The 18,285-nt window shown below is 46.0% G+C and overlaps 1 protein-coding gene and 1 long non-coding RNA gene across 11 annotated transcripts in view; both read left to right on the forward strand.

Moving 5' to 3' along the window:
* Reep1 (receptor accessory protein 1) overlaps nt 1-18,285 on the forward strand; it is a 116,638-nt gene that overhangs the window by 1,111 nt on the left and 97,242 nt on the right. The gene's annotated exons all lie outside the window — the stretch shown is intronic.
* LOC134486590 (uncharacterized) lies at nt 5,290-16,430 on the forward strand. The gene is made up of 2 exons (XR_010065818.1): nt 5,290-15,546; nt 16,226-16,430. It is a non-coding gene; the product is annotated as an uncharacterized LOC134486590 (long non-coding RNA).

Below are 18,285 nucleotides of genomic sequence, written 5' to 3' on the forward strand. Positions count from 1 at the left end.
AAATACTCCTTTTTAGGTGTCTCAAATAGAGGCTAAGGCAGGTGGCAAGTAGATTAGTATGCACCTTGGAGTAGATGTCTTCGTCCCTCTTGCCTGCTCTCCTTGGCAGGGGTTTGAGAGACCGGGGCAGACATCTCTAAGGAATGCACCGTGAAATTTCCAAGTGACAGACAGCACCCCACCTCCCCCCAAGGGCGGTGGCAGTGACACCTCCCGGGCGGTGCAGGCGAGCAGAGTCATCTGGGGTGAGGCCTGTTTGAAGTCCTTGGGGGATGTGTGGTGGGGACTTTTGTTTTATTTCCAAGGTTCTTGCCTCTTTCCTTCCCTACCTGGATCTGGACGATAGATTTAGCCCCTGCTCAGGGGACGTGGGACTGAAATGGGTCTGGGGAGGCTTGTGTAAAGAGCACGTGGCCAGCGTTTTCTTTGTCTAAGAAAGAGGGGCTGTTAACTCCCTTTGACCGTGCAGTGCACATTCGTCTCTTCTCCTCTTCTGGGCTGATTTGCGAAGCCGTCCAGGGTAGCCGTCTTTAAAGTCCTGGCCATTGTCTCCCAGGTATCATTCTGCCCGTTCCTCCCAAAGCCCTTCAAGTTACTCCACAAAGGTCTCTCCAGCAGCTGTTGTCAGCTGCGGGGTTGTCCTGTGCCTTCAGGTGGCATGTAAGATATTCCCATTTCTGTGCATGGCTGGCATCAGTAACAGGGAAGCCACAGAATGCCTTGCCACGCCTCATGCCTGACTGAAGCTTGTCTTCTCTTCCGTGGCAGTTTCCTTCCTGAAGGGGTCCTGAGATCTTTGGATTTGCTAGTGACCCCTGGAGGACCTCAGGGTGGGGCAAGGGAGCACTTGCTTGCCTGGTGGGCTTTCTCTGTAGGTCCTCAACCAGGATCCTGCAACCATTCTGGTTTTCTTATCATCCCCCACATAGGAGGCAACTGAAGGGGGCATAGGAAAGACGTGGGATGTTGGGTGGGGTTGTAACAGTGTGTTGCTACCTTCTGAAGCAACCACACCTTGAAAAACTGAGACTTCGGATGACTTAAATGACCCTGAGAATTGCTCCCGGTCTACAGCTACCGGCCGGCACCAGAGGTTGGTGGGATTTGAAGCAACTTGAAAAGGTCAGGGATACGTCCAACCGCGTCCCTAATTCTCAACATAAACCCAATGTGAATTATTAACACCAGTTTTAATCACATTTCTATTTCAAATTAACAATACCCATTATATAGTATCAGCTGGTGTAAATAAACCGAAATCCAGCTACATCTCTGTCACAGAAGGAAATCTCATGGAATATAAAGGAGCTACAGTCTTTAATAATATTGCTTATTCTAACGTATTTTGATTCTGCCCAACATTCTAAATAGGTGAAGGGACATTTTATGGCGCAGTGCCAAGGTGTGGGGCTGGGATGCTGTGTTTGGAATCAAGAAAATAAATGGCTCAAAATCCAGTTCTGCCTCTTGCCAGCAGATCCTAGTTCAGAGCCCTGATTACAACAGTTCTCAGTTCCCACGCTCATTAGCTGCACATCGCTGTTGCAGAGGTTTCAATAACACGTTACATGTGCCTTCCCAAGCACCATGGAGAGCACTAAATCGATGGCGATTCCCCCTATCCTCAGGGTACACTGCAAGACGCTCAACAGCTTCCTCTATTTTATACATTGGGGTTCTAGAGGAAACAAAATTTGGACAACATATGGCTTAATTACTAATAAAAATCACTAATCCAGTCCTCCGCCCTCATCTGTAGAACTGCAGAGGGAATGCGCTTCGACCAAGGTCAAAGACCAGGTGAAGAAAATGAGTTCCAGCCACTCAGACTGGTGGAGCCACAGTCAAGGAGCCCTGATGGTTACGCTGAAGTTATCCCTTTAAGTCTCCCTTAGCCCTGTGGTCTGAGCGTGTGTTATGGATTGTTCATAAATCCCATTTCCTTCCTGTGAGCAGTCTTTTCAAAGTTTTGTAACTACATCAAAGAATATTTAAGGAAGACTGATCACTGTGTTTGAGGATGGGGAGGGAGTGTCTTCCTGTCTTTATGGTCTCAGTCATCCAACTGGGACCTGGGACAAGCTGCTGCTGCTGCTGCTGTTCCTTTCTGCCACTGGCCCTGAGTATTGTGAGGGCTGATTTCCTCCATGGGCCCTTGCCCCCTCCAAAGGCAGCAGCTCCTGCCTCTCCCCCGTTCTCATCCCTCCCTCCACCTGGCATCTAAGCCCACTCAGCAAACATTGGTTTTGTTGAAGAAACCCAGAGGCACTGGATACAAGGAAGGAACCTGGTCAGTGCTGTCCTGTGATGATCGGACTCTCTGGGCATCAGGGCATCTTGTGTCCAGTGAGCACAATGAGTGAGCCTTGGTTTGACAAACTTCTTCTGGCTGCCCATGTTCCTCCTGATTCCTTGGGCTCAATGAGAGAGAAATTACCAGCCAGCGTAGCAGCAAGGTGGACCTTGTTAGATTGAACCTGTTTTGGTCTCTTCATGGGTATGGAGATTACTTAGAATTTGCCTACTCGTTCTTTTTTTTTTTTTCCCCCCCTTCGGAGCTGGGGACCAAACCCAGGGCTTTGCGCTTCCTAGGCAAGCGCTCTACTGCTGAGCTAAATCCCCAACCATTGCCTACTCGTTCTTAAGTGGGGCCTCCTGTGCTGAGGCTGGACTGATTCTGTGCATGCTAGGCAAGGACTGAGCCAATCCACAGCTCTCACCTCTTTTCAAATAACTCAAGGCCTAAACATGAATGAATTTCACACCGGGAGACGATGCTCATGAGTAAACTGATGGAGGGGAACACAGAAGCTGCTCTGTGACTCAGGAGAATGTGCCCTTCTGAAGTGTCCCAAGAAGCAAGTACTCATTGTCTCTGGCAAATGTTGGCCAAGGTCCAAATGTTGGCAGAATGGACCCAGGGCCTCCCACCCAGTGTGTGGTTACAAGACCAAAGTCGCTCCTCACTACAGGAGAAAAGGATAATCTTCATTCAGTGAAAATTTGTGAATATCTAATGAGTATACTGAAAAAAAAAGGATTTATTTCTGCCTTGCACTGTCCCTAGGATCACTTCTTTTCTCTGCTATGCTGAGGATGCAATTCATGGTCTTGAACATGCTGGACAAGGGCTAGGCAAGGACTAGACAAAGGCTAGGCAAGGAAGGGCTAGGCAAGGGGTAAGAGAGGCCCCACCACTAGCTACACCTACAACCCTGTCTTAGGGTTTTACTGCTGTGAACAGACACCATGACCAAGGCAAGTCTTATAAAGAACAACATTTAATTGGGACTGGCTTACAGGTTCAGAGGTTCAGTCCATTATCATCAAGGTGGGAACATAGCAGCATCCATTTAGACATGGTACAGGAGGAGCTGAGAATTCTACATTTTCATCTGAAGGCTGCTAGCAGAATACTGACTCCCACATGGTTAGGAGAAGGTACTTAGAGCCCACACCCACAGTGACACACTTCCCCCAACAAGGCCACACCTCCAAATAGTGCCACTCCCTGGGCCAAGCATATTCAGACTACCACAAGCCCCTTTGCAGATTGTTTTTAATGTTAGTTTCTGGGGCTTGGGGCACAGGTCTTTTTTTTTAAGAGTCCTTGCCTAGAATACCCTAAGCTATGCATCTCATAAACCTGGTATGGTACCCCAATAATCCCAGTACTGAGACAAGAGTTAGGAGTTCAGGAATATCCTTGTCAGGTTTAAGACCAGCCTACAACACAGGAAGCCCTATCTCAAAACAAAACAAGGGGCCAGTAAGATGACTCACTTAGTAAAATGGGGCTTGCCCCCAAGACTGATAACTTGAATTTGATTTCCAGGACCCACATGGTGGAAGGAGAGAGCCAACTCCCAAAAGTTGTCCTCTGATCTCCACACATGAGCCATTACATGTGTCCATACACTCACACCAAACAAAATCTAATAAAAACAAAACAAAACAAAACAAAACACAGGGGCTGGTAAGATGGCTCAGCAGGTAGGGTACTTTCTACTGGGCCTGACAACCTGAGTTCATGGAACCCCGAAGTTCTCTTCCCTTGGGGTGGCACACACATGCATACGATGTGGCAAGCCCTTTACAAAGTAAAGCAAAACAAAAACGTTAGCTTTAGCAAAGTACAAAGTGGTGCTGAAGTCGGGCTGGACCCCAGGAGGAGGATTTGGAGTATGGCAGGCAGTGTTCATTCTGGGTCAGGGATGTAAAAGAGAGGAGCCTGAGGAAATGCCACTGAGCTGTCCCCAAGCTGTTCCCCTTACTGTGTAAAACAAACAGAAAGAGGTTATGAGTCCTCAAACAGAAGCCTGCCTTTCTTTGCTCTTAAAATCTGGAATGCAGAAAAATGACCCGGCTAATAGAGGGTTCAGGATCAGGGGATGTATTTCCTGGTGCAGCTGAGGGGCATTGTGGAAACTGCGTGAATGCTTCAGTCGCATTGGGAGAGGAAAGATCCTGGCTTGGAAGACAGCCTGCAGGTTCTAGTCTCCACCCCTATCTTTCCCACTGCCAGAGGCCAGAGCTGGGGACCCCACTTCCTACCTGAGAGGTCACGTGGGGGATGATGGCCAGCATCACCTGGGAGGCCCTGATGACTCCAAGGCCCCATGCCCTCAAGGGAGGGAAAATGGCAGCTTAGTTGCCACTTCTGCTGCTGAGGAGGGGCACATGCCTGACACACAGACTATCAAGCTGGGCAAGTTACACGTGCCACTTAGGGGAGAGGGCGCCAGTGACTGGAAGCAGAAGCTGGTACGACAGGACTTACTGATCCTGCGGGAGATTTCTAAGAACTCACTAGCTGGGCGGTGGCGGTTGTGCCACATGCCTTTAACCCCAGCACTTGGGAGGCAGAAGTAGGGCAGCTTGGTCTACAGAGCAAGTTCCAGTACAGCCGAGGACACACAGAGAAACCCTGTCTTAAACAAAGAACAAAACCAAACAAACAGAGGAGGAGGAGGAGGAAGAGGAGGAAGAGAAGGAGGAGGAGGGGGAGGAGGGGGAGGAGGAAGAGGAGGAAGAGGGGGAGGAGGAAGAGGGGGAGGAGGAAGAGGGGGAAGAGGAGGAAGAGGGGGAAGAGGGGGAAGAGGGGGAAGAGGGGGAGGAGGAGGAGGGGGAGGAGGAAGAGGGGGAAGATGAGGAAGAGGAGGAAGAGGGGGAAGAGGAGGAAGAGGAGGAAGAGGGGGAGGAGGAGGAGGGGGAGGAGGAAGAGGGGGAAGATGAGGAAGAGGAGGAAGAGGGGGAAGAGGAGGAAGAGGGGAGGAGGAGGAAGAGGAGGAAGAGAAAGAAGAGGGGGAGGAGGGGAGGAGGAGGAGAAGGAGGAGGAGGAGAGGAAGACAGACCACAGTAGGACTTATTCTCGTGAAACATAGAACCACTAGTCCATGTGTCTCCACTGAGAAAGTTACAAAGTCTGGCAGCGTCTGAGCACAGCCCAGGCTAAACTCCCTGGTGCTGTGTAATCTTCTTAGCTCTACCTTCAAAACACTCCCGGTCCAGCCGTGAGTCCAGCCTCTATTTAACACGCTGCTTCCTATTGTTTGTTTGAGCCATTGGATACGGCTTCTTGGCAGTGGGCATGGCCTGGGTTTGTTCTCCAGCACACCACGCAAAACAAATAAATAATTCAGGAAAGCTCTGCAGAGCTTCCCACTTCCATCCCTGCCCCTCTGGTGATGTTTCTAAAGTGGTCAAGAATGGAGCCAGGCACGGGGCACAGACCTTTAATACTAGGACTTGGGAGGCAGAGGCAGGTTGATCTCTGTGACTTTAAGGCCAGCCAGGCCTACATGTCAAGTTCCAGACCAACCTAAATAGTGAGACTTGACCTAAAAGGAAATATTTGATTTCTGTTTCTGGAATTACTAGAAGGGGGAGAAAAAGCCTGAAAACGTTTCCATAATAAAAGTGAATTAGAAAATTAAAAGAGATTCTAAGCCAGGCAGGGTCATTCACAACTGTAATCTCAGCACTCAGGAGACTGAGGCAGGAGGATTCCCACATGTTTCAAGCCAGCTTGAGTTACATAGTAAATTCCAGTTAGTCTGGACTCAGAGTGAGACCATGTTTCAAAAACCAAAAATAACAAAGCTTCTAAAACTATGAGATAAAATATAACAGCATATCTCTTAAAAGACATAGCTGAGGGGTTTTTTAAAAGATTGATTGATTGGTTGGCTGGTTGGTTGGTTGGCTGGGTGATTGATTTAATGAATCCAAGTGCTGTTTTCATGTGCACCAGAAAAGGGAATCAGATTCCATTTCAGATAGTTATAAGCCACCATGTGGTTGCTGGGAATTGACCTTCGGACCACTAGATCAGCAGCCAGTGCCCTCAACCACTGAACCATCTCTCCAGCCCGATAGCTGAGTTTTTAAGGAACAAAGGAAAAGATCCAAAGCCAGGCAGTCAAGACACTTGAATTCAAGCCCTGGTTTCCATTCACTGGCTAAGTGACCCCATCAATTTCTCAAAGACAGAAGTACAAATCATTCATCTTTATATGTGGTCCCCAGCATAGGGCCCAGCACCAAGGAAGTGATCAATAATGGACACCAAATTGATTAATCAGTCAGCCAAGTGATGAATGAATAACTTGTCTTGAGGAAGGACGGGAGTTTAGTCCTTTAATATCTCCAAAGGCCAATGTGTTGAAAACCATGTTTGTGCCTAGTGCCCGAGGAGGCCAGAAGAGCATGCCAGGTCCCTTGGTGCTGAGAATTAACCTGGATCCTTTTGCAAGACCAGCAAGTACTCCTAACTGCTTACTCCTTCTTCAGCCCCGACCCCCGTTTCTTTAGACAGGATCTCTCACTGGCACAGACTTTGCCAAGCAGGCTCCAGCACGGGGTTTACAAGCGTGTGCCACCATGCCTAACTTTCATAAAACATAGGTTCTGGGCATGGAACTCTGGTCTTCATTATTGCAAAGAGAACATTTATCAACCACGCTATGTCCCCAACCCTCGTTATGGCTTTGTTTTCCATTTCCCTGAACCCTCAGTGAGACTCTGTTTATTGGTTGTTCAAATTTGGCCAAAGTTCCTGCATTCTCCCTTCCTGTTGAAAGAGATCTTTAAATGTCCTGCATGCCATTCTGCTGGCATTTGTGTGTCACAAATGTCACCTCTCTATCTTTGCTTCTTCTCCCATTTTCTTTGTTATTTTTTTTATATCAGAATTTCTTGGTATTCATGTCATAGATTTATCAACTCTTTTGGTTTATAACGTTGTTAAATATTTATTCCGTGTGTGTGTGTGTGTGTGTGTGTGTGTGTGTGTGTGTGTGTGTGTAGAATAATGAAAAGCTCATATTTAGGCTCTCTTTTTACCTCAGAATTATTCATTGTTTTAAAAGAGAAAGTGTAGTATAGCGTACTGTACTGTAGTATGGTATAGTGTACTGTAGTGTACTGTAGTCTAGTATAGTGTACTGCACTGTAGTATATACTGTAGTGTGCTGTACTATACTGTATGGTAGTGTAGTGTACTGTACTATAGCATAGTATAGTGTACTGTAGTATACTATAGTGTAGTATGGTGATCTATAGTGTAGTATAGTACACTGTAGTATAGTGGACTATAGTATAGTGCAGTATACTATATTGTAGTGTACTATAGTATAGTATACTGTAGTTTACTGTAATGTACTGTAGAATAGTGGACTCTACTGCACTGTAGTGTACTATACTGTAGTGTACTATACTGTAGTGTACTATATGGTACTGTATATACTATAGTGTAGTGTGCTGTAGTGTACTATACTGTAGTGTACTGTACGGTACTGTATGTACTATAGTGTAGTGTGCTGTAGTGTACTATTCTGTAGTGTGCTGTACGGTACTGTATGTACTATAGTGTAGTGTGCTGTAGTGGACTATACTGTAGTGTACTGTATGTACTATACTGTAGTGTGCTGTATGTACTATACTGTAGTGTGCTGTATGTACTATAGTGTAGTGTGCTGTAGTGGACTATACTGTAGTGTACTGTATGTACTATAGTGTAGTGTGCTGTATGGTACTGTATGTACTATAGTGTAGTGTACTGTATGTACTATAGTGTAGTGTGCTGTATGGTACTGTATGTACTATAGTGTAGTGGACTGTATGTACTATAGTGTAGTGTGCTGTATGGTACTGTATGTACTATAGTGTAGTGGACTGTATGTACTATAGTGTAGTGTGCTGTAGTGGACTATACTGTAGTGTGCTGTATGTACTATACTGTAGTGTGCTGTAGTGTGCTGTATGTACTATAGTGTAGTGTGCTGTAGTGTACTGTACGGTACTGTATGTACTATAGTGTAGTGTGCTGTAGTAGACTGGACTGGACTGGACAGAGTATGAGTGCCCACGGAAGCCAGAGGAGAGCACTGGCCTCCCTGGAGCTAGAGTTACAGGTGTTTGTGAGCCATTTGACGAGGATGCTGGAGACCACACTCTAGTCCTTGGCATAAGCTCATGATCATCTTTAGTCCCTATTTAGTTCACCTTTAGTGACTTTCAATAACATTTTACCTTATTTTTTTAAACAAATTCTCACACAATAGTCCAATCTGTCCTGGAATTCACCATGAAATCAAAGTTATCCTTGAACTCACAGCCTGGAATTATGCTCCTGCCTCAGTTTCCTTCCTGAGTCGCAGGTGCGACTCACCATGCCTGGCTAATTTCATCATTCGTGCTGTGAATGCCATGCAAGGCATCTGTTTGGTTTACTCTCTGGTGTTTGGTGTTTGTCGGTGCCAGTATTTAGTGCCTTAGAGAACTTGTTATTTTCCAACATGATTACTAGGCAATACAGCCTTGATAAACGCTAGATTCTTGAGGGTTCTCCCTAGCCATGTCTTCTCAGGATAATAAATTATTTGCCTTCCAGTCATGGCTCTTTCCCCGCCCCTCAGAGCACTGGTTGGTCCCTCAGTGCCTGAGACTAAAAGTGGGGAAGGCAGGTGTGCTTCCTTTGTTCCTGACTTAAGAAGGGATGTCTGGTTGTCACCATGCTGTTCTGCTGCGTGCTTTTCTTAAATGACCAGTTTAGACTAGTTAGGGGCCAAGCAAAAATAACGGGTGTGTTCAGCCACTCGACAGATAGGGCTGAGGTGACACACAAGCACAAATTCATCTATAAGGCAGCTAGAAAGGGAACGAGATGGAAGACAGTAAGTCATCCAATGTATATCCAGTGAGCATGCTAGGAACTGTGCAAGGACACAGAGGCAGTGTTCATAATTATCACTGCATTTAGAAAAGTCCTAAAATAACATTGACCTAAGAAGAAAGTGTGAGATTCCCTTAAAGATACTGAATCAAGCCAGACAGAGTGTTCATATCTGCAATTCCAGCCCTCAGGGAGGCAAGGCATGACTTCAAGGCTAGCCTTGGCTACAAATTAAGTTCCAAGACAGCCTGGACTGAAGAGTGAGATCTTGAGTCCCATCAGGACTAAGCACACCCTCTCCCACTGAGGCCAGACAAGGCATCCCAGCTAGGGGAAAGGGATCCAAAGGGGGCAACAGGGTTTAATCAAAGACAGCCCCAGTTGCTCCAATTATTAGGGGATCCATGTGAAGACCAAGGTGTACATCTGCTACATATGTTAGGGAACCTAGGTCCAGTCATGCAGACAGAGCAGATTGGTACCCAGGGTGGAGGAGGGGAGGGAGGGTGAAACTGGGAGGAGAGGACAGAGGGGGCTGCAATTGGAATGTAAGGTAAATAAATAAATCAACTAATGAAAAATAAAACAAAGAACCTTCAAAAGAAACAAGAGTGAGAACTTATTTAAAAGAAGAAAGAAAGAAAGAAAGAAAGGAAGGAAGGAAGGAAGGAAGGAAGGAAGACCAAAGAAACAAGTGAGAAAAGGAAGAAAGCAAAGAAGGAGAGAAGGAATATATCAACCATTTAAAATATTTCCATAGAAAAAGCAGGTGGCCCCGGTGGCCTTACTGGCAGGTTCTGCTCACTAGTCCAGAAAGAAATCCATGTTACAGAAAGCAATGAAGGCTTAATGGTAAAATTAATCTGTACACTTTGCCACTTGGCAATCTAAGGACAGTCTCACTAGAGGCACTAAATAAAATGTAATATGTTCATTCATGTTGTCTATTATTAGCAAATTATCGCTTAATTTTTAAAATCACATCTATTTGTGTGTACATGTATGTGGAGGTTACAGGTCATCTCTGGGAGTTAGTTCTTCCCTCCCACCAGGGATGGGAGACAGGACATCAGGCATGGAAGCAAGTGCCTTTAGCTGCTGACCCATTGCAGTAGCCCAAATTGTTGGGTATGGTCTGTCTGTCCATCTTCTGTCCCTTTCTTCCTCATCCCTCCTTCCCTCCCTTCCTTCCGTCTTTGACCTGATAAAGTCTCGCTGTATAGTCCAGAACTCACTGTGGAGCCCAGGCGAGCATAGAATTTGTCATTCTCTTGCCCAACCTCCTAAATCCTTAGATTTTAGGTGTGACTTTTACATTTTTATTATATATTAGAAATCCTATTTTGTTCTGTCAATAAAACTTGTTAATATGATAGGTCTCCTTCAAATATGGTTTGCATATTTATTTTATACTCTGATTTTGATAGTTCTAGCACCTAAAACTTTTTTTTTTAAACAAGCCAAGCCTGACCTCACTCTGTAAGCCAGGCTGACATCAAAGTCATGTCAATGCTCCTGCCTCAGCCTCCTCAATACTAGGATTATAGGTGTGCACCATCATGCTTGGCTGCAAAGCTATTTTTAAATTTTAAATTAATTTATCTTCGGGGCCTAGGAGAAGCCATGGCACACACGTGAAGGTCAGGAGACAACTTTTAGGAGTCAGTTCTTTCCTACCAGTGTGTGATTCTGGGCATCAAACTGGAGTCATCATCCCACGGTACCCCCCACCCATGCTAATTTTGAACAGTTTCACTGCCTCTTCTCCCATTGACTCTTAATCAAAGTGCATTGTGTGCGCACGTCTGTTTGCTTTATTCACTGAGTTCCTATGGCTTAGGACTTTATTGCGAGAATTCTTGTAGGCCTGGGTTGGAGGTGAACTCTGCCAGAACTCGTGCTGTGTGTCCAGAGACTTACAATACTGCACAGCTAGAAGTAAATTCCTGAGTGATATGCTCCCTGCAAGAGCCACAGACTATAAAACACCTCAGTGTCACGCATGGAAAATGTCCCTTCAAGTTGTTGGTCAGGGGAGTCTGAGACTCCCAAAACAATGGAGTTGTCATTGCCCTTGGTTGCCTGCTCCAGGACTTGAAAGTAAGACCTTATTACTAAAGATGCTGCTGCACATTATAGACATGGAATGTGGAGGAATCAAGCTGGAACTGACTTCTTCTCCCTGAGGACTGGCTCTCAGATTTGCTATGCAAGCTGCCAAGGGAGAGGAGCCCTCAGTAGTCCTACCCAACTGAAATGCATGACTCAGATCAATGACGGCTCTGGCCAGAGAGCCATGACAGTGCAGTTGTGGGTCTTCTGTCTTGGGGGTTACCAACAGTTGTCAAATTAAACTTTAGAGCTCCTCAACAGGAAAGAATTGACACCAGCCTTTTTATTTTTAACTACCTGAATAACATAAATTTAGGTGAAAACTTTTATAGTCTCAGGAGAAACATTTTTTTTGTCCAATGTCACTACTAAAGAATGTACCTTCAGGGAAGCCCTTGGTCCTGCTAAGACTGAACCCCCAGTGAACGTGATTGTTGGGGGGAGGGTGGCAATGGGGGGAGGATGGGGAGGGGAACACCCATAAAGAAGGGGAGGGGGAGGGATTAGGGGGATGTTTGCCCGGAAACCGGGAAAGGGAATAACACTCGAAATGTAAATAAGAAACACTCAAGTTAATAAAAAAAAAAAAAAAGAATGTACCTTCATGCAGGGTGTTTTTCTGCAGGTCACCCTCTTCTTGATAATGAGGTTCTTTTATATTTTTGTTATAGTTTTACTCATTTATTTATTTTGAGAGCATATGTATGTACACATGTGCATGTCAGAGGACAACTTTCAAGAGTCCAGTTTTTGCCTTGCACATGTGGGTTCCAAGGGTTGATCTCAAGTAGTTACATTAGTGGGCTCCCTTACCAACTGAGCCATCCTGATGTCTTAGATCATGGAGTTCTTCGGAGTCAGTATTAGTTCCCTGAGACTGCTGTAACAAAGCACCACTAGCTAGATGGTCTAACATGAGGGAACTTTATCCTCACAGTTCTGGAGCCAAGGAGGCTGAAGTTAGTGCCTCATTGGAAGTGGAGGTTTGGAGGGGGTAATCCTGCAGGGGGATTGTCAGCAGCATCGACTTCCTCTGTCACCTGACCTCCTTACCTGTCTGCCTCCTCCCCTCTTCTTCCAAGGACACCAGTCACATTGGATTTTAACCCTCTGTAATGGCATTCAAAAGTTCCGGTGGGTCAGGACTCGAGCATATCTTCTGGAGGGACATAAAGTGATGCATGGCAAACCCTAATCCACAGAGAGATGCCTACAGCACATGTGTGCTCTGGGGCCCATATCACCTTATCAGGAAACTGCTCAGAGCAGTAAATTCTCAGCACACCACCCCCAGAATACTGAATGAGAATACCTGAGGGCCGAGCTCAGGGCTCTGTGTGTTAATAAACGCAAGATCCAAACTTCCCACACATTGCCCTGGTCACATCTCCTGGACTTGACACACATCCTAGCCTGTTCTCGCAAGTTCAACACCTTAGAAAGCGCCCCACTTTCCTTTTCTCTTCTAGGGCCTTACATTGCCTTGGGTCTGGCCTCCGAGGCACCCCTGCATTCATATGCTTGCTTTGCAAATTGTTTATACTGATTACATCTTCAGATCTAAAAGGATCTTCGAAACTCATAAAAATATCAGAAAAACAGTGCAACAGCAGTGCTGTTCCTCTCTGCATAGAGGAATTTCCATTATTCCCTGCGGAACCATGTGAAAGTAGCTGCAGACATGCCTAGTCAGCGTTAGCGTGTCACTCAAGGACAGGACTATAGCCCTGTGCCAGCGGCATTTAGGTGTGTTCCTCTCCAGGCTTCTTTATACTAAAAAAAAATGGAGGAGAAGTTTCCTTCTTCCCCAAAACTTTTGATTGTCCAGCTATGTCTTTCAGGATTTACCTCATTAAAGTGAAAACTGAGGCATGTTGGAGTATGTATTTGTGTTTGAATTTTGGAGACAAGGCATCGTTTGGCCCAGGCTGCCCTTGAGCCCACTATGCAGTTAAGGATGTCTTTTAACTCCTGAATCCTCCTGCCTCTGTACTTTATGTGGTGGGATTACATGTGTGTACCTCCAAGCTTCCTTTAAAACATGTTTATAAACTAATTTAAAGTAACAATAAAGGGCAAGTTTGATGGCTCCACAGTAAAGGCTGCCTACCTGAGTTTTATCTCAGGGACCCACATGATGAAGGGAGGAAGAAACAGCTCCCCATAGTTGTTCTCTGGCTTCCCACAAGTAACATGGCAAACACTAGCACACCCATAACACACACTCAGGTGGAGGGAGAGAGGGAGAGAGAGAAAATATATACATTTTAATTTAAAAGAAAAATCACATTTACCAGAACACAAAAACTGTTAAGGAGGTCATTGTACCTTCTTCCGGTCTCTTTCATATCAAGGTTGATTGCCATGTGAAATCTGAAACCCTGTTAATGAAGGTTGATCTCTGCTTCACTTTAAATGGGTCTTCTGTCCACACATGATAACATCCTGCTTTGTTCACTTGGAAACTCTGATATGTTTTATTATTCAGCATAGAAAGTGAAGTTCATAAATGTCACGTTTAATCTCATCAGAAAAGTCCTTAAGGGCTGTAGAGATGGCTCAGTAGTAAGTGTTTACTGAGCAAACACGAGGACCTGAGTTCTCTTCCCAGCATCCATGTTGCCTCTTACCACGGTACTGAGGTGGCAGAGGCGACATTGTCCTTAAGGATTACTAACCAGCCAATCTGACTGAATTTGTCTTAGGAAATAAGGTAGAGGGGCTGGCAAGATGTCTTCTCAGGAAAAGGGAGTGGTGACCTGAGTTCAATCCCTAGAACTCACATGGTGGACTTTTCAAAGTTGTCATTGAGTTACCCACCCATATACCAGGTGACTATACACACACACACACACACACACACACACACACACACACACGGACTTTTTCGATTGGTCCTGGGCATGTAACTGGATAAACTACATCTTCATCCCCAACCCTAAACAGTTGCTGATAGAGTAACTGAAGTTGTTTTCTACAGAGTAAGTCAGGGTACCCTGTCAGATGCTGCAGGAAGTCATTGTCTCGTTTTTAACTTTTATGTTTGAGGTTTGAAGATAGCATTTTTATTGTAAAGCATGAAATGCTGGCTCAAAGATGTGTGAGACAACAATGGCTTCTGGGTAGTCTTGATCCAATAGCTCATCACTGGTACCAAATTAACAGATTCTCTGCTCTCTCCTCTTCAGCCCTTGGTGGCTCCTGTATCAATATGGAATGACTCATGGCAGCCAATGGGCTTTGGATTCGTCTATATCTCGAGGAGGTCTGAGAGTCTCCCTATAGAAGGCCCCTAGAAAGCATCCTTTAGTTCTCTCACCAGTCTGTCCTTCTACCATCCCTACGGCAGAGACATGGGATATGCCAAGTGACTTAAAGCAACCAGGACCCACCAAACATCTGACAATATGGTCAGCTTCTCTAAGCACAGGGGCTACAGGAGTTGAGGGGACAGGGTAGAGGAGGAGAGAATCTTGTGGGCCTCTTTCCAAAGGAAAAACCAACCGAATAGTGGGCGATGGAACCTGCAAACACCTACAAAGGAATCCATCAGTATCCACAATACTATAGTACACTTCTCTGTGCTAGCAAGATGGCTCTTTGACTAGAGACACTTACTGCCAAGCTTGGTGACCTGAGTTTGATCCTTGGGACTCACATAGTGGAAGGAGAGAACTGACTTCCACAAGTCATCCTCTGACATGTGTGCTGTGACACTCATGTACCCACTCTACCACAACTTTATGAGTCCCTACAGTGCAGTAGATACTGTGTCACACTGCTTTCACACTGCAGCAACTGCACATAGCTTCATAAGCCACCACTGTGAGCGAGCAGAGGTGACAGGGAGCCATCTGCAGTCACTGGTGTCATGGCATTTCCTATATAAAGCCCTATAGTTTCATACAAGGTCAGCATGACAGTGTCTTTCTCAAATGATGTACCAAGAGTTTCATAACCTTCCTCAGTCCATGGTGACAGTCAAATGCAGCCAAGTCATGATGGGGTCAGTAGCACCATCTGGCCCAGGACTGAGTAGAACTCTTGATTATAGATTCAGGTCCCTCCTGAACTGTGACACGCTGTGCACAGAACTGTGCTTCTCAGAGCCCCCACAGGTCACCATGGAACTGTACCTCCTGCTGGGCAAGGCCTCACTCATTCCAATGTCCCCAAAAGTGACCACTGCTCAGAGCTAAGCAGACCTTCTCAGATTCTCTTCAGCATCTTAGGGAACCTTGGGGCCTTTGATGTTTATGGTGAGGAGCTGTTGAAGACAAGAGCCCAGGGGAGAATCCTTAGAAACTGCCTCCCCTTCACTCACTCTGGGGAATAGAAACAGACAAGAAAGTCAGGCTTGGCAGGCAAGTGATTACTGTGGTTCACCCACACAGGCCAGGAGGAGTTCACCCACACAGGCCAGGAGGACAAACTTAGGAACTGCTGGCAAGGCCTTGACCATATTCCTTTGTGACAGCCTAGCTTTTTCTGTTCTGAATGGCTCAGCTCTAGCCAGCCTGCTCAGCCTACCTGAACCAGCCCCATCTCAGAGAGGCTGGGATCCAAAGTCTGAGGTCATCCTGGAGCAGCCCATCCCCTGCAGTATCCTCAGAGGCATGGCAGGCTCAGCACTTCCCCGGAGGCCAACTCATCTGCCTTAATGAGGCTCTGGGTAGAGAGGTGGCTTCCTTGCAGGACCTGACAATTCCCCAGCTGCCACGGATGCCTAGGCAGCCGAGCTGCTGACAGTGCACTGGCAGCAGCGTGAGGTCAGCTGTGGTCGTTACATGCCTGCCACCAGGCTGGGTGAAGTTACTTAGGGGTTGGAATCCCAGGAGGACATTTTGGAAAACTTTCCTGGGTAGATAGTCAGAACCAATTGCTGTGCATTTGTCTTTTATTGATGTGTGACTTAGTTTCTAAACTTCCTCCTTGTAGGTTGTGAGATTCAGCGCCATGGATTCCCTGGTTTGAGAGAAAAACAACATAGACACTTCATGGACTTGCAGGGTTGTAGGCTGGATCCACTGCCAACACTTAAGGCCGAGAAGTACAACACCAGAAATACAAATTGGAACAATAAGCAGCTCTGGGTTGGGGATGTAGCTAGGAGAGTTGAGTACTTCTTTAGAACGTGCAAACGTCCTGCTTCTGGTCATTTGTATCTCCTACACTAGACATGGTGACACACACCTGCAGGCCAGCATTAGGGAGGTGGAGGAGTGAGAATCAGAGGTTCAGTGTCATCCTCTGCTACATAGTAAAATCGGGGCAAGCCAGATACTCATCATCATGGGACCAGATACTCAAAACCAGCCAAGTTCCGATTGATTCCAGTAGGGAAGCATGGGCTGAGCTTTGCGAGGTTACCTCTGGGGCACAAGCTCCCCAAGGGCAGTGACTGCAGGGTGAGCTTGTACCTCACTTTTCCATCACTAGCCAGGCCCTTGGGTCTGCATTTCAAGAACAAGAGCAGTTGAGGGGAGGGGAAGCAGAGAGCAGAAAAACAACAGTGTTTCACCAGTGAGGTCACAATGGCTCAAACTGGTTTAAACATGTTATATGGAAAAATAGTCATAGCCTGATTCAGTCTGTTGATTAACCATTTGGTCACTTCAGTGAATGGCTTGCCTCGTCTGGGTCCCGAGTTCACATTCACAGAAATGAAGGAGTTGGAGACTAGGTAACATACGCCTCCATAAGAAATAGGGTCCTGAGAAACTAAGAAAGGAAAGGGAGAGAGAAGGGAAACTGAACAGAAAAACCAACAGAGAGAGACTGTCACCTACAAGGCTGGGAGGTGGCTCAGTTGGGAAAGTGCTTGCCTTGCAAGTGTGACAGCCTTAGCTCCACCCACACAGTACACACATAAAGATGGAGCGATGTCTCAGTGGTTAAGAGGTCAGGAATGTGTGCTGTTTCTGCAGAGGACAGGAGTTCAGTTCTCAGCACCCACATCTGGTTCACACCCACCTATAACTACATTTCCAGGGGATCTGACCATCCTGGAATCTTGGGCACCAATTTCATGTGTACATACCCATAAATAGACACATGCACATATAAAAATAAAATAAATCTCACCACAAAACCAGATGTGGCAGTGTCCCCTGTAATCTCAGTGGTGAGATGGGAGGTAGAAACGGTTGGTTCTTAAAGCTTGCTGGCTGACTCACTTCACCAGTGGAGTTCCACTTGGTGGAGAGCCAGGCCAATGACAGACCCTACCTCAAACAAAAGGAGGCAGACACCTGAAGACTGATATTTGAGGTTGTTCTCTTGACTTTAACCCACATATTTGCACACGCAAGAGCACATGCACATTCTCTCTCTCTCTCTCTCTCTCTCTCTCTCTCTCTCTCTCTCTCTCCTTATGTTCTTATGTTCTGGCTTTGGGTTGTTTTCTTTTAAATAGTTTTTCTCATATAATATATCCTGATAATGATTTCTCCTTTCCTATGACTTCTAGTTCCCCCACCTCTCCTCCATCCTGATCCACACCCTCTCTGTCTCTCCTTAAAAACCAAACAGGCATCTAAAGAATAATAACCAAATACAACACAATAAGATAAAATAAAAACAAACACATCAGATAGGACAAAACAAACAAAACAAAAAAAGGCACATGATACAGAGGCACACATGGGTGTGCATGTACATGGAAGTTCCATAAAAACACAAAACCAGAAGCCATAATACATACACAAAAGACCTGTAAGGTGCAACACCAACAACATCCCTGACTTAACATCATGAGCCAAAGAAACTGCAAAGATGTGGTTGAGTTTGTGTTGCCCATCTACTGCCATTATGAGTGCTTTGTTTACCCTGTGAGACTCCCTTGGAGGAAACTAACTTTTCTTTGTAAGTAGATATGAACTGGTGAGAGCTTCTGGATTCGGGGTGGGAGCGTGTGCCCACTTCTTTTAGCTCTAGGTCCCCACCTGGTGCAGACCTGTGCAGGCCCTGTGCATGCTGCCCCAGGCTGACTCTGTGGG

The sequence above is a fragment of the Rattus norvegicus genome, chromosome 4, assembly GCF_036323735.1.
Source record: "Rattus norvegicus strain BN/NHsdMcwi chromosome 4, GRCr8, whole genome shotgun sequence".
In the NCBI taxonomy this organism is placed as follows: Eukaryota; Metazoa; Chordata; class Mammalia; order Rodentia; family Muridae; genus Rattus; species Rattus norvegicus.